We start from the raw sequence: 12,110 nt of genomic DNA on the forward strand, positions 1-12,110 counted from the left end.
TATCTGCTGTATCTTCTTTGACCTGGAGTAAATTAAAACTTCATGCTGTATTCAAAATCTGGATAGTCGGATTTGAACAGTAATATAACTGTAGTATCCATCTTGTTTGTTGTTTTTTTCCTACCATTTTCTAGTAATTATTTGGATTTTTAATCACTAATGAGTACTGAGCTGAAATTTTCACAAAATGGTTATTATCACTCCAAGAGTTTGAGGGTTTAGTCTGTTCAAAGCCAATGTGTATCACTTTGCCACACAGGATTTCTTCTGTCATTTTACTGCCTATTCAGTAAATCCTGTGCAGTTTCTTCTTCATAGCCAGCCCACATCTTTACTTTGCTAAGTAATGTAACATTCTCAGCAAGCACTGTCCCATTGGTTCATACCCTCCTTATCCTTTTTCAACTCACTGGTTTTGGGAGCTGCCCAGACCAGTGCAGATTCCTCTGTGATGCCACTGGTAATCTCCCTCCTTCCCTAGGGAAAGCTGCCTTTAATTCCTGCTTGCTCCTTCCTATTTTTACTTTTTCTGTTCGTTTGTTTGTTTAAACCCATGGGAGGATCTCCTCTTTATTACGTCCCTTAGAAATCCGAGCAAACTGTACCTGCTGAGTATCACATGCCTCTCTTCTCACCAGCTTGGGAAGTGGAAATACAGTTCTGCTTCTGCTTTCATTCACCCATCTGATCTTGGGTTTCAGATTCCCTCTGCAACATTAAATCACTAATTTCTCAGAACCGTGTTTGGCTTTTGCTACTTGCTTAACATGTTGTCCACATGCAACATGTAGAGAGTCCTGTTGGGGAGGGACTTGCACTGCTTTTTCGAGGCAGGGAGAAGTGTTTATGGTTCTTATTTTAGCTCCATCAGAGAAAGAAAATAATGAGCGCTAGTGCCTCTGTGGGTGAATTTGTGGTTTATTGAAAGCTGTGGCAGAGCCCACAAGATGAGGAGAGAAAATAATGGCTGATTTTAAATTTCAGCTGTTGGCTGCAGCTGCAGCTTCCAGAAAGCCTTTCAGCCTGGTGCCTGGCCCACTTTTCTTCCTATTACTGGAAAAGGAAGCTGAATTGCAACACTGAACACTCCATGACTTCGACTTTCAGTACACAAACTTCAAGTGGCGTGGTTTTGAGCATAGGTACAATCAGATGTATGTTATTTAAGAAGGGGGTCAAGACACTTAGATGTTGAATTCATTTTTTAACTCTGAATGTGCAACAAGGTGCTAAATATTTTTTTAAACTAGATAGTGGATGACTCTTAATCTGTCTGCAGGAGACTGAGTTTGTATGTTTTATTGAGATGTCACTCTCTGGATGAACTAGTAGCCTCCAAATTCACAGCTACTTATCATGTATCAAATAAAGCTGCTGTGTTCTTACAACTGGTGACAACTTCTGCAGGATGAAGAGGAATTTGTCTTTAGCCAAATAAAGCAACCCTGCAGCACAGCAGTCCCGTGCTGATAGAACTGACAACATGCTACCTTTCAACAGCTGAGGCTTTATTTGTGTCTTGAGGACACCCCTGAGAATTGAGTGGAGCTATGAAGAAAAGGTATTTAGTGATGATTTGCGAAACACCACCGCAGTCTTAAAGCCCGTGACTAAAATCAAGTGTAGTTTAAGGCAATGTTGAAAAGAGCCCTCGTACTGACTGTAAGGTCCTGCTGTGGGGTTGTCCTTCTGCAGGATGTTTCTCAGATTCCTGAAGTCAGAAGACTACCCAGACTTTTTCATGTAGAGTGGGGCAAAAAAATTACCTTGTTGGATGGTTGGGAAAAGAAAGTGATTGGTAGTTATTTCCTGTAGTGTTTTACCCTCTAATTCTGGTAGCCAAACTGCAAATTCTGGCTGTGTTATGCTCTGCTTTAGAAAAGTGGTCAGGTTTGATTTAGATGTTTCAAAAAATGCCAGACTTGTAACATCCTCTGGCCTAGTTTCCATTCTGCAGACCATCTTCTGCACTTACATTTACATCCTCTGTTCTCAATCTAAGAGTTGTGCAATGCCACTGTAGAGGCCCATGACCTCAAGTGTCTGAGAAAAACACTTTCTATTCCAGATAACCATTCAGTTCTTATTTTTCCCTCTCAGCTATATACGTAACTTCTTTGCTGGAATCCGGCTATCCTTGGATTGAGCACCAAGGCTCCTCGCAGAAAAACAGATCAATGGGTTAAAAGCATCAAATTAACAGTACTCATGGGCTGTAAACTCATCCTTTTCTTACCTAATGCCCTCTTCCAAGGGCATTCTTGTGCTAGTGTCTGCTGTGAGAGAGGATTTGTAGGAGCTTATAAAACCAAAACTGGTGCATATAAGTAATATTGTCATCTTGTGTCAGAGATTTCAATATTTGTTTCCTTCCAACACTTTGCCCAGAATTTTCTCCAGCCAGTGTAAGGATTTAGATGTCATTCCAGCTGCAGTCTTGAAGCATTATGGCAATAGGAGAGTGAAACAGTGAAAGAGGCTAAAAAAAGGTATGAATTTATCACTTGACCTTTTTACGTTAATTATGAAAGATTAAGGCAATAATATGAGAATCATAAATAAAATGAAGTAATTCACAAAGCTGTACTTTTGTAGGTAAGATGGAGCATATGCATATGCAGTAAAACCTGCCTGTTATCAATTAATGTTTAATAACCTTTTCCTTTGGAGTGAAGCAAACCTGTCACTACATACTGCCTGTTCCCTGTCTTCAGCTATGCTGCATGTAAAGGCCTGTGCTGTACTATGAGAGAGCTATTATGTATATCTCCATGCAGACTTGCACATTTGTAAAGGCAGATAACTAATATAGTGGCATTTTATGTTGTCAGCTGAGAGCTCACCTGTGAGTCATTACGTTGTTTGAAAAGTTTTCACAAGGAGTGCTACAAAACAGTTGGAATTAAATTGTCTTGGGTTATGTATTTATTCATGAGAGAGACGAAGGCTCTGCTTTTGAATAAGCTTAAACCTTGTATGACACCTTTCTGTGCTGACGTTGCTTATTCTTGCCTTCACCCCAGGCAATTCTGTGCGCTTCTTGCAGCCTGATGAGGTGGATCATTGTTACTTCTCTTGTTTTATCTTCTGCAAAAGTGCTGTACAGAAGGTGCAGAATTCCCCTTGTAGGAGGAATAGGATATGACACAGGAGTTGTGTCACTGCAGCTCACTCTGTGCTCGGACACTTTGTCCTTGCCAGCCTCCCTGTTTGGAAGGAGGTAGCTGTGGCCGTGCACTCCCTGCCCTGGAGCACCGTGCACTGCTTTCCATCTATGCTACTGTTTCTGGGGGTAAATTTAGGCTATGTACTCATTTATTACTGACAGTATATTAAATTCAGTATCTAAAGTATCTTTTTAGTACATAAATACAGTATCTGACAGTGTCTAAAGAGGGGCTGTGAGAAAGAAGGGGATAGACTCGTCAGGAGGGTCTGCTGTGATAAGACAAAGGGAAATGGTTTCAAACAATAAGAGAGGAGGTTTAGTTTGGATATAAGGAAGAAGTTTTATACACTGGAACAGGCTATCCAGAGAGTTGTCGGATGCCCCGTCTCTGGGGACATTCAAAGTCAGGCTGGATGAGGCTCTGAGCACCTGTTCCAGTGTAGCTGTCCCTGTTCGTTGCAGAGGGGTTGGACTAAATGGCCTTTAAGGACCCCTTTCCACACAAACCATCCTGTGATTCTATGATCCTGTCAGCTGTACTTCAGCGGGGGAATGGGAATGCTATAAAGAAAGCAAAGAGAGGACAAGATTGTTTTCCAGTGTTAAAACCCAGACTAATGTAAGTCTTCAGGAGTCCAGCTAATGCAGTTGATGGAGAGGAGGTTTTGTCACAAAGCATCAACCCTACAAAACTGGTTGGTCTGGCTGTTGATGGGAGAAGCGTAACTCCCAGCCCCGGAAACTGCTGTTGAGTCAGATATACCCTGAAGAAAAAGGAAGCAATTCCTTAGTAGTGAGGGTAATTAAACTATAATGTAGTGTGTTAAATAGAAGTGGGTATGTTATAAAGCCACTTTAGTCCCAATGCTGCAAGAAGATTTGCATTTACTGCAGCAGCTGTTTGCAGGTTGGAAGGAGGGCTCTTGGATGTGGTGTCTAAGCCACCAATTCCATCAGCTGACTTCATGGAAATGCCCCCAAATAACACACTTGTAACACTTGCAGCCCTGTATTACAGGCAGTAATTATAATCAACTGTTGGAGTTCAGCCTTTCTGCTGGTGATTTGAGGTGTGGAGGATTTCCACATCTCCAAGTACAATTGGCTATGTATGTGGTATGTCTTCAGGTTCATTCCTTTTCTCCTGCATTTTTTCTTCATAAAGGACTGGTTGTGCTGGAGACAATGGTTGGATGTGTGTACCAGAGCTTTGAGATTGGGATCATTTGGGTTTGTTTTACAGTGGACACCTGATTTGGAAAATTTAAGTCAGAAGAAAGAATATTTTTAGGTTTAAGTCACTGAGAGCTTACACTGTCATACTGACTTACACAGATCATCTGGATAGATCTCATCATATGGGTTATGGGAGTTTACTTCAAAAGCACATTCCTGTTTGAAGCAAACACTAATGCACCTGCAGCTTCTGAGATCAGCAAGGTTATGTTCATCTTCTGTCTTTTTCACATCAGGCCAGTTGTATGGCCTTAGTGTGAGGATCTCACACCAAATGTAATGTCTTTTAATAGATAGGAAGTCAGACAACATAGTCAAATGGTCCCTGTTGCCTGAAAGCTGTGAAATCCTAAATATCAAAGAGTTTTTATACACCTGAATTAGTAAGTGTTCAACCCAACAGGAGAGACTGGGCAGGAATACCGCTGCTGCCAGCTGCTCTTGCTTTATTACTGATCAGCTGTTTTCATGGTAACATCAGCATGGGCTGGGAAGGTCAGAGGGACAGTTTTCAGGGAAGAGGATGTACACAGCATCAAGAGGTCATTAAATTACTTACAAGCAGGAGGAAGTTCTTATTCTGCTCTCAGGAGCGGTAATTTCCAAGAGATCAAAATGAGAGCATTGTAAACAGCAGCCAGTGGAGCTGAGTGAGCTAAGCCAGAATCCACGACCTGTAACTATCTCCACTCACTGGAAATCAGATATACACAGAAACAAAGCTAGAACAAGATATTCTGCTTGCCTTCATCTATTTTCAGATATATTTTGTTGTTGCTTGCTGTGTAGTACTGCATTTTTGTTAAATTCAGGGTGAAAATATAGTTAAGAACAATAAAAAATGCCCAACTTACCGATCATAACGGTGTGTACCTCTCCTCTGACTTTAGTCTGAGTTTTGAATTAAAAAATGGCTTTCTTGCCAGTAACCCTGTTGGGGGAAAAAAGTGAATATATGACTGGGTAGAGCCCACTGACTGTGGGCTGTAGTGTTCTAAGAAAATACCATAATTTTTCAAGAAAGACCATCATTGTGAATGGTGTGAATGCTGCAGGTTGACAATACTGTGATCATTGTGTTAATTTCTAATCATTATTTACTCATTATTTTACTTAAGCCATTCTTTTGGGTACAAAGTTTATCCGAATTGCCTCCTGATACACAAGTTGGTATGGTAATCACAATATAATTGAAGCTATTATATTAATTTTAGACCCAGACTCCATCAAAGTAAACTCTGTATTTCTTATTAGTTCAAGCAGTCTCCTGACAGTCTTTTCAACTCCACATGCACTCGGTGAGATCTGAATCTCTGCTGATTCTTTTTAAGTATAATTGTACTTTACAGCGAGCAACTCTCAATCCCTTTGATCACTAAAGCATGCTGCCTCGTACATTCACAAGCAGATCCAACAGACACCCGTGAAACCAGCAACATTCGGTGTTTCAGATGTTAAGTTTGTTGCTCTGGCACTGCTAGAAAGTTGGACCCATTCGAATCCAAACTCTCACCAGAGCTGTTTGAGTGAATTCATCCAAAAGGAAACTTATCAAAACCAAAGTGTTTTACACTGGGGGAAAATAGAATTTGAATATAGAGCAGATGGACTTGAAAGTGACCTTCTTCCCTTCTTTCTTCCACCCCCCTCAGAAACAATTCCCTACACTATTTCTTCCCACCCACACACTGCTTTTTATTTGATTAAGATTTCCAAGATGTAAGGCACATTTTCCTTTCACAGACTTATTTGTTTGGTACCTTACAAAAGCAGATGTTCGTACTCTCTAATTCTGTCTTTGCTGGCTGATCTTATTCCTTCCCATAAGTGATGTTGTATGGAAACTGTGATGTGTAAGGAGCTGGCCAGGCTGGTAGGTGTGAGGCTGTAACGTGCCAGGGTCTTCAGTTCAAAGTTCTGCAGCAGTGTGCTAATATCCATGTTAGCTCAGTAGGGTAGGATGGCAATAACATTAGGTAAAATGTCTGAGATAAGGTGTTGCATTACATGAGTCAGAAACATTTGCAGTTTAGTGATGTCCATTTAGCTCTGTCCTATCCTACATTGGCTGGTGGGAAGAGAAGTCGCGTTACAGTGTGGAGTTAGCTTGTTCTTGTCCCAAACTGCAGAGATAAAAAGCTCTGGGTGAAGGAGAATAATCATTTTTTTTCCTCAGTTCAGAGTCAGTGCTTCTTTGTGATGCCCACAGTCCTTTTCCTCACTGATTTGGGGCATTCACAAGTATTTACTGCTTTCAAACCTTCACATTTATTTAAAAGAAAATAGTAGGAGGACAAAGAAAATAAGAATAAAACTTGGAAAGCAGAAAACCTAACCTGTTTCACTCAGTGTAACTGTTCAGGTGTAGGAGTTGTTAGCTTGATCAGAATATTTTCCCAAGTGAAAGGAGGATGTTCTGGTACTTGGAGAAGCATAAGGCACTTAACAGCACAGTCCTTTTCGGCTAGAGATAGGCTAGGACACTGCATCCTTCATAATTGCAAGCTCATCACTGTCAAGTGGCAGGTGATTATCACTGCTCCCAGGAGCTCAATTCAGAATGGAACTGGAAAAGTGAATATATATCTTCCTATTGAATAGCAAATGTTCAACCTCTTAGTGACTCTTTTCAATAGTTGTTTTAGTGATTAAGGCTGGTGGTGACATCTGTGATTTTCAGGAATGATCATATAATTTGGCAATGCTGTCAGTCTCTGCACTTATCAGAAGGAGCTGAAACCTGTAGGTCAGGCGAGACATGGTGAAAGGCTGCTGTGGAGACGTGCAGAGAAACTCGTGCTCATTTTTTATTATACTTCAGATGGAATGGAATTTAACTCTTTCAGCTAATGTTTTTCCTCAAGTGTATGAGAAATCATAACTGAACTGGAATGTATGGAGTATACATACTGAAAGTCTCCACAGATGTTTTTAACAGCAAAGTTAATTTCATGACGTGTAATCCCAGAGGTTGTATTACATTGTTTGTCACTGTAAATTTTCAAATCAAGTTCAGATGTTTACCTTTAATTTAAGTACTTGATAGGTCAACCATTGTCCTTGGACTTGAAATAGGAACCAACTAACTGAAAACCCTTGCTAAGCAGATGAGACCAAATGATTGCAAAGCTCCTCCTACCTCTCAGCTTAAAAATTGAATTTCCCTGATATACAATGCCAAATTATTGCACAATTTCTCTTAAAGTAGTATAAACCTCTTTACTTCTATATTTACTTGAATGGATTCATATGGATAGTCCCGTGGCTATTTCCATTTTGCTTCTATGAGATAGTGGTTGCTATTGTATCATATTTAACCATATACACATCTGAGGGGAGTGAGTCTATTTTAGTTATTAAGGATTGAAAGGCCACACCAAAGACTGCAACGAACTCTCTGAGCACAAAAGAGCACAAAACACTCAGTTTTTCACAGCCTATCCACATCAGGTTTACTATTTATTTTGTTCCTGGTCTGTAGTAGGACAGACACTGCCGTGCTGCTTCACACTGAGAGCATTCATAATATATTTGTGGCTGTGTGATTAGTGATTTTGCATGGACACTGAGATACATCTTTAGTTATGGGATGCTTCTTCTGATTTAACTATTAATAATTAACACCCTGTTTTTTTAGCTGTGAATAAATACTAGAGCCACAAAAGCACTGTTGTATATTATGAGTTTTACTAATTGAGCAAAACAGTATTTGTTAATTGCTCCTTTTATGCACATCCTAAAACCAGAAGTGTTTAAGTTGCTCTGGGACATTAATTTTAAACACAATTAAAACAGCATATCCTGTTAGCAGTTGTTCTCCATGCATTGTTTTGATATTGATGGGCCTAGATCTGAACGCGGTAATTAAAAGGAACTACTGTTATTATTGATCCCACAGATAAACAAATCCCAATTGCGTGCTGTGAACTGGTTAATCAAGTTTATTTAACATGTTGCTGGTGATTCATCCCAGTGATTGTGCTGCATAGCTCTCTATGTGAGCCTAGCAGTGTAATGATTCTGGCTGTCTCCAGTTTCTCAGTTGCAAAAGGAGTTCCATTAATTCTTTTAAATAAACATGGGTAGCACCTTAAGGCATGGCATTGTTACATACACTAATTAAATCCAGTTTGGGACCAAGAGCTTCTCTCTCCAAGTGAGAACATATTTTGAGATTGTGCAATCCTGACTGCTGCTTTCATAAAATGGTGTGGTCCCAAAGACTGTGTTTTGTGTCAAGCTGGGTGGGTTCCTTTGTCTGGCTCTAATGATATTAAAGTGTGCTACATTTTGTCTCACTTTTTGCCAGTGCGCTTTAATCTTGTTCGAGAGACTACTTATGCAGCCATGGGCGTTCTCCTGAGGTAGCACCCACTTTCCAAGTCACACATCCACAACCAAATAAGCCATTTCTCATCACCTTTGCTCAGGTCCCTTAACAGCATCAGCAGTAACATCCACCATCACTCCCAGCAGTGGTAGCATCTTGCGTCTCCCATGGAAGCAACAGCTTCAGACCACAGGCTTGTATCAGCTGTGCCCCCTATTCTGGGGCACCTGGCTGTTCAGAAGGATTTATCAATGGGTGCACTACAGTGAGTCATGAGATTCCCTTTCTGTCTATATTGTGCTCCTGACTGTGGAAACTTAATAGTGCTGGCTAAAAGCGGATACTTTAGTTTTGGCAATACATAAAAAAAGCTGTTCATGTTCTTATTTTCTAGTTTATCTTCTGCTCACCTTGGATGAAGGCAAAGCCTCCTTAGAGTCCTACCGTACATAGCTTTTTTGGTGTTATGGTGTTATATGGCTCTTGGAAGAAGCCAAACTGATCTCCAGAACTAACCCCATTGTTGTACAGCATTGCAGATGTGCCTTGCTTGTAGGCATTTGTAGCCAAGCATGTTTTGTGCTTGCCACCTCATTACGTCAGTATTAGGTCTTTATTTAAAGACCCTTGGCTACCTCAATCTGAGCCCTGTCTGTAGGTGATGTCTTGATACAGCTTCCACATTGCAACTGCGCTGATTCTCTTTTCCCACCAGGGATTTCTGAGTTATTTTTTAGTTCACAGAGTCAGTGGTCAATGATCCCTCAGTGCCTGATATTCCTGTATGAGCCCTCATCTCCTTCCAGCTGGCTAAGCGTAAGTCATAATGCTTGTCCAGACCCTGGAAAACCTTGGTGTTAAAGGCACATTCCTCAGTATCACAAAAGGCAACATCAGATAAGTGGGCTGGCTGGCCAGCACTTCTTGTCCTAAAATAGTCCCCAGTCAAAATCAGCAGAGATTAAATGAAGGCCAGTAAAAACAGTATCTAAATACATTGTGCATCACACTGTTTTCTTAATATTGTGGAGCAACTTAAGGAGTATTCTGTTGGGAACACTGTACTGCAGACCTCAAATAGCAATGCTAGCGTTTAGATTGTATTTTCATCATTTCTGTGCTTTTCGTGCCAGATTTCTGGGACCCTTGCCAGGTTCCTAGACAGTACAGAATTAATTGTTAAGAAGCAAAATAAATATTTGTAAAGTGGTAGAGAATATGCATGTCCGATCTAATGAGCAGTAGTTCTGTACATTTATTAATTGTTAATAGTAATTCACGTGAATTATTCTTCTGTCTGGAAGGGGGAGGGCTGAAGCATGAAGAGAGTGAATTTCCTTCAGCTTCTGTGTCCAGTTTATACGTGTGTGTGTGTGTGTGTGTGTATACACACACACGTTTCTGCATTTAATAATCCAAGTAGACAGGGTGACATTTCTGCCAGATAGAGAAGTAGGAAATGTAGGAGAATTTTCCTTGCCTGCCTGGACCATGTGGTTGAAATATCATTTTGAGCAATTTTGCTGATGCTGTACTGAAAGTGAGTGCTGAAGAAAGCTTGGGAGTCCAGATCACACAAGGTCTGTTTAAAAAGATGTCTGAGAGACTAACTGTTATCTGGTGTTGTAGTGTGAGGCTGATTTGAACGAGAAATTGCTTGTTCTTATTATTATTAAAGAAATGTGTTGCTCTTAACCTAATTCAGAAGGATAACAAGAAAGGGTTGTTTTTTTGCTTTTGTTTTTGTTTTTTTAAGTATGTCAACAGTAAAAGGAAAACTAGGGAAAACGTGGATCTGCTACTAAATAATGTGTGTGCCCTGGTAACAGGATGCTGAAAAGGCGGAGATACTGAATGCCTTCTTTGCTTCTGTCTTTACTACAAAGGCTTCCCCTAGGGAATCCCAGACTCTGGAAGTAAGAGAGAGAGTCTAGGGAAGGGAAGACTTCTGTTTGGTCAAGAGGAATATGGTCAGAGATCATTCAGCTGAAATCAATACGTACAAATCCATGTGCCCCAATGGAATGCACCCACATATGCTGAGGGATCAGGCAGAGATGAGTGCTGAATTGCTCTCTATCATCCTTGAAAGGTCTTGGAGAACAGGGGAGGTGTCTGAGGATTGGCAGATGGCCAGTGTCATTCCAGTCTTCAAGAAGAGCAAGAAGGACTATCTGGGAAAATACAGGCCAGTCAGCCTGACCTTTGTCCCTGGAAAGGTGATGGAATGACTTGCTCTGGATGCTGTTTCCAAGCAGTTGGAAGAGAAGGTTATCAAGAGCAGTCAACATAGATTCAACAAAGAGAAATCATGCTCGACCAACCTGGTTGCCTTCTGCGATGTCATCACTGGCTGGGTAGATGGAAGGAGAGCAGTGGATGTTGTGTACCTTGACTTTCAGCAAGGTGTTTGACACTGTCTCCCACAGTGTGTTTATAGTGAAACTTAGAAAGTGTGGAATTGATGCATGAACAGTGAGGTGGGTAAAGAAGGGGCTGACTGGCAGAGCTCAGAGTGTTCTGATCAGTGGCATAGACTCTAGTCAGAGGTCTGTAACTAGTGGTATTCCTCAGGGGTCAGTGCTGGCTCTGGTTTTGTTCAACATCTTCATCAGTGATGATGGGATAGACTCCACCCTCAGCACGTTTCTTGATGGTATGAAGCTGGGAGGAGTGGTTGACAATGCCAGAAGACTGTGCTGCCATTCAGTGAGACCCGAACAGATTGGAGAGTTAGGTGGAGTTTCAGCAAGGGCAAGTGTAGAGTCCTACACCTGGGGAGAAATAGCCACATGTGTCAGTACAGGTTAGGGGCTGACCTGCTGGAAAGGAACTCTGCAGAGAAGAACCTGGGGGTCCTGATGGATAACAGGTTGGTCATGAACAGCAGTGTGCCTTGTGGCCAAGGCCAATGGTAACTCAGGGAGCATAAAAAGAGTGTGGCCAGCAGGTTGAGGGAGATTATCCTTCCCTTTTACTCTGCCCTGGTCAGGTCACATCAGGAGTACTGTGTCCAGTTCTGGGCTCCCCTGTTCAAAAATGGCAGAGATTTCCTAGAAAGAGTTCATTAGAGAGTGACAAAGATGTTTAAGAACATCTCCTGTATGAGGAAAGGCTGAGAATCCTGGGGCTGCTCAGCCTAGAGAAGATAAGACTGAGAGGAAATCTCATCAAGGTTTATAAATACTTAAAGTGCAGGAGGCAATTGGATGAGGCCAGACTCTTTTCAGTGTTGTGTAACGATAGGACAAGGAACAAAAAACTGGAACATAGAAAGTTCCACACAAATATGCAGAACTTTACAGTGAGTGTGACAGAGGAATCAGAGAATCATAGAACGGCCTGGGTTGAAAAGAACCTAAAAGATCATCACAT

The 12,110-nt window shown here is 41.2% G+C and overlaps 1 protein-coding gene across 4 annotated transcripts in view; it reads left to right on the plus strand.

Annotated features, from left to right (window-relative positions):
- KIAA1217 (KIAA1217 ortholog) overlaps positions 1 to 12,110 on the plus strand; it is a 337,137-nt gene that overhangs the window by 150,331 nt on the left and 174,696 nt on the right. The window lies entirely within an intron of this gene.

This window comes from Excalfactoria chinensis, chromosome 2 (assembly GCF_039878825.1).
Source record: "Excalfactoria chinensis isolate bCotChi1 chromosome 2, bCotChi1.hap2, whole genome shotgun sequence".
NCBI classification, from domain to species: Eukaryota; Metazoa; Chordata; class Aves; order Galliformes; family Phasianidae; genus Excalfactoria; species Excalfactoria chinensis.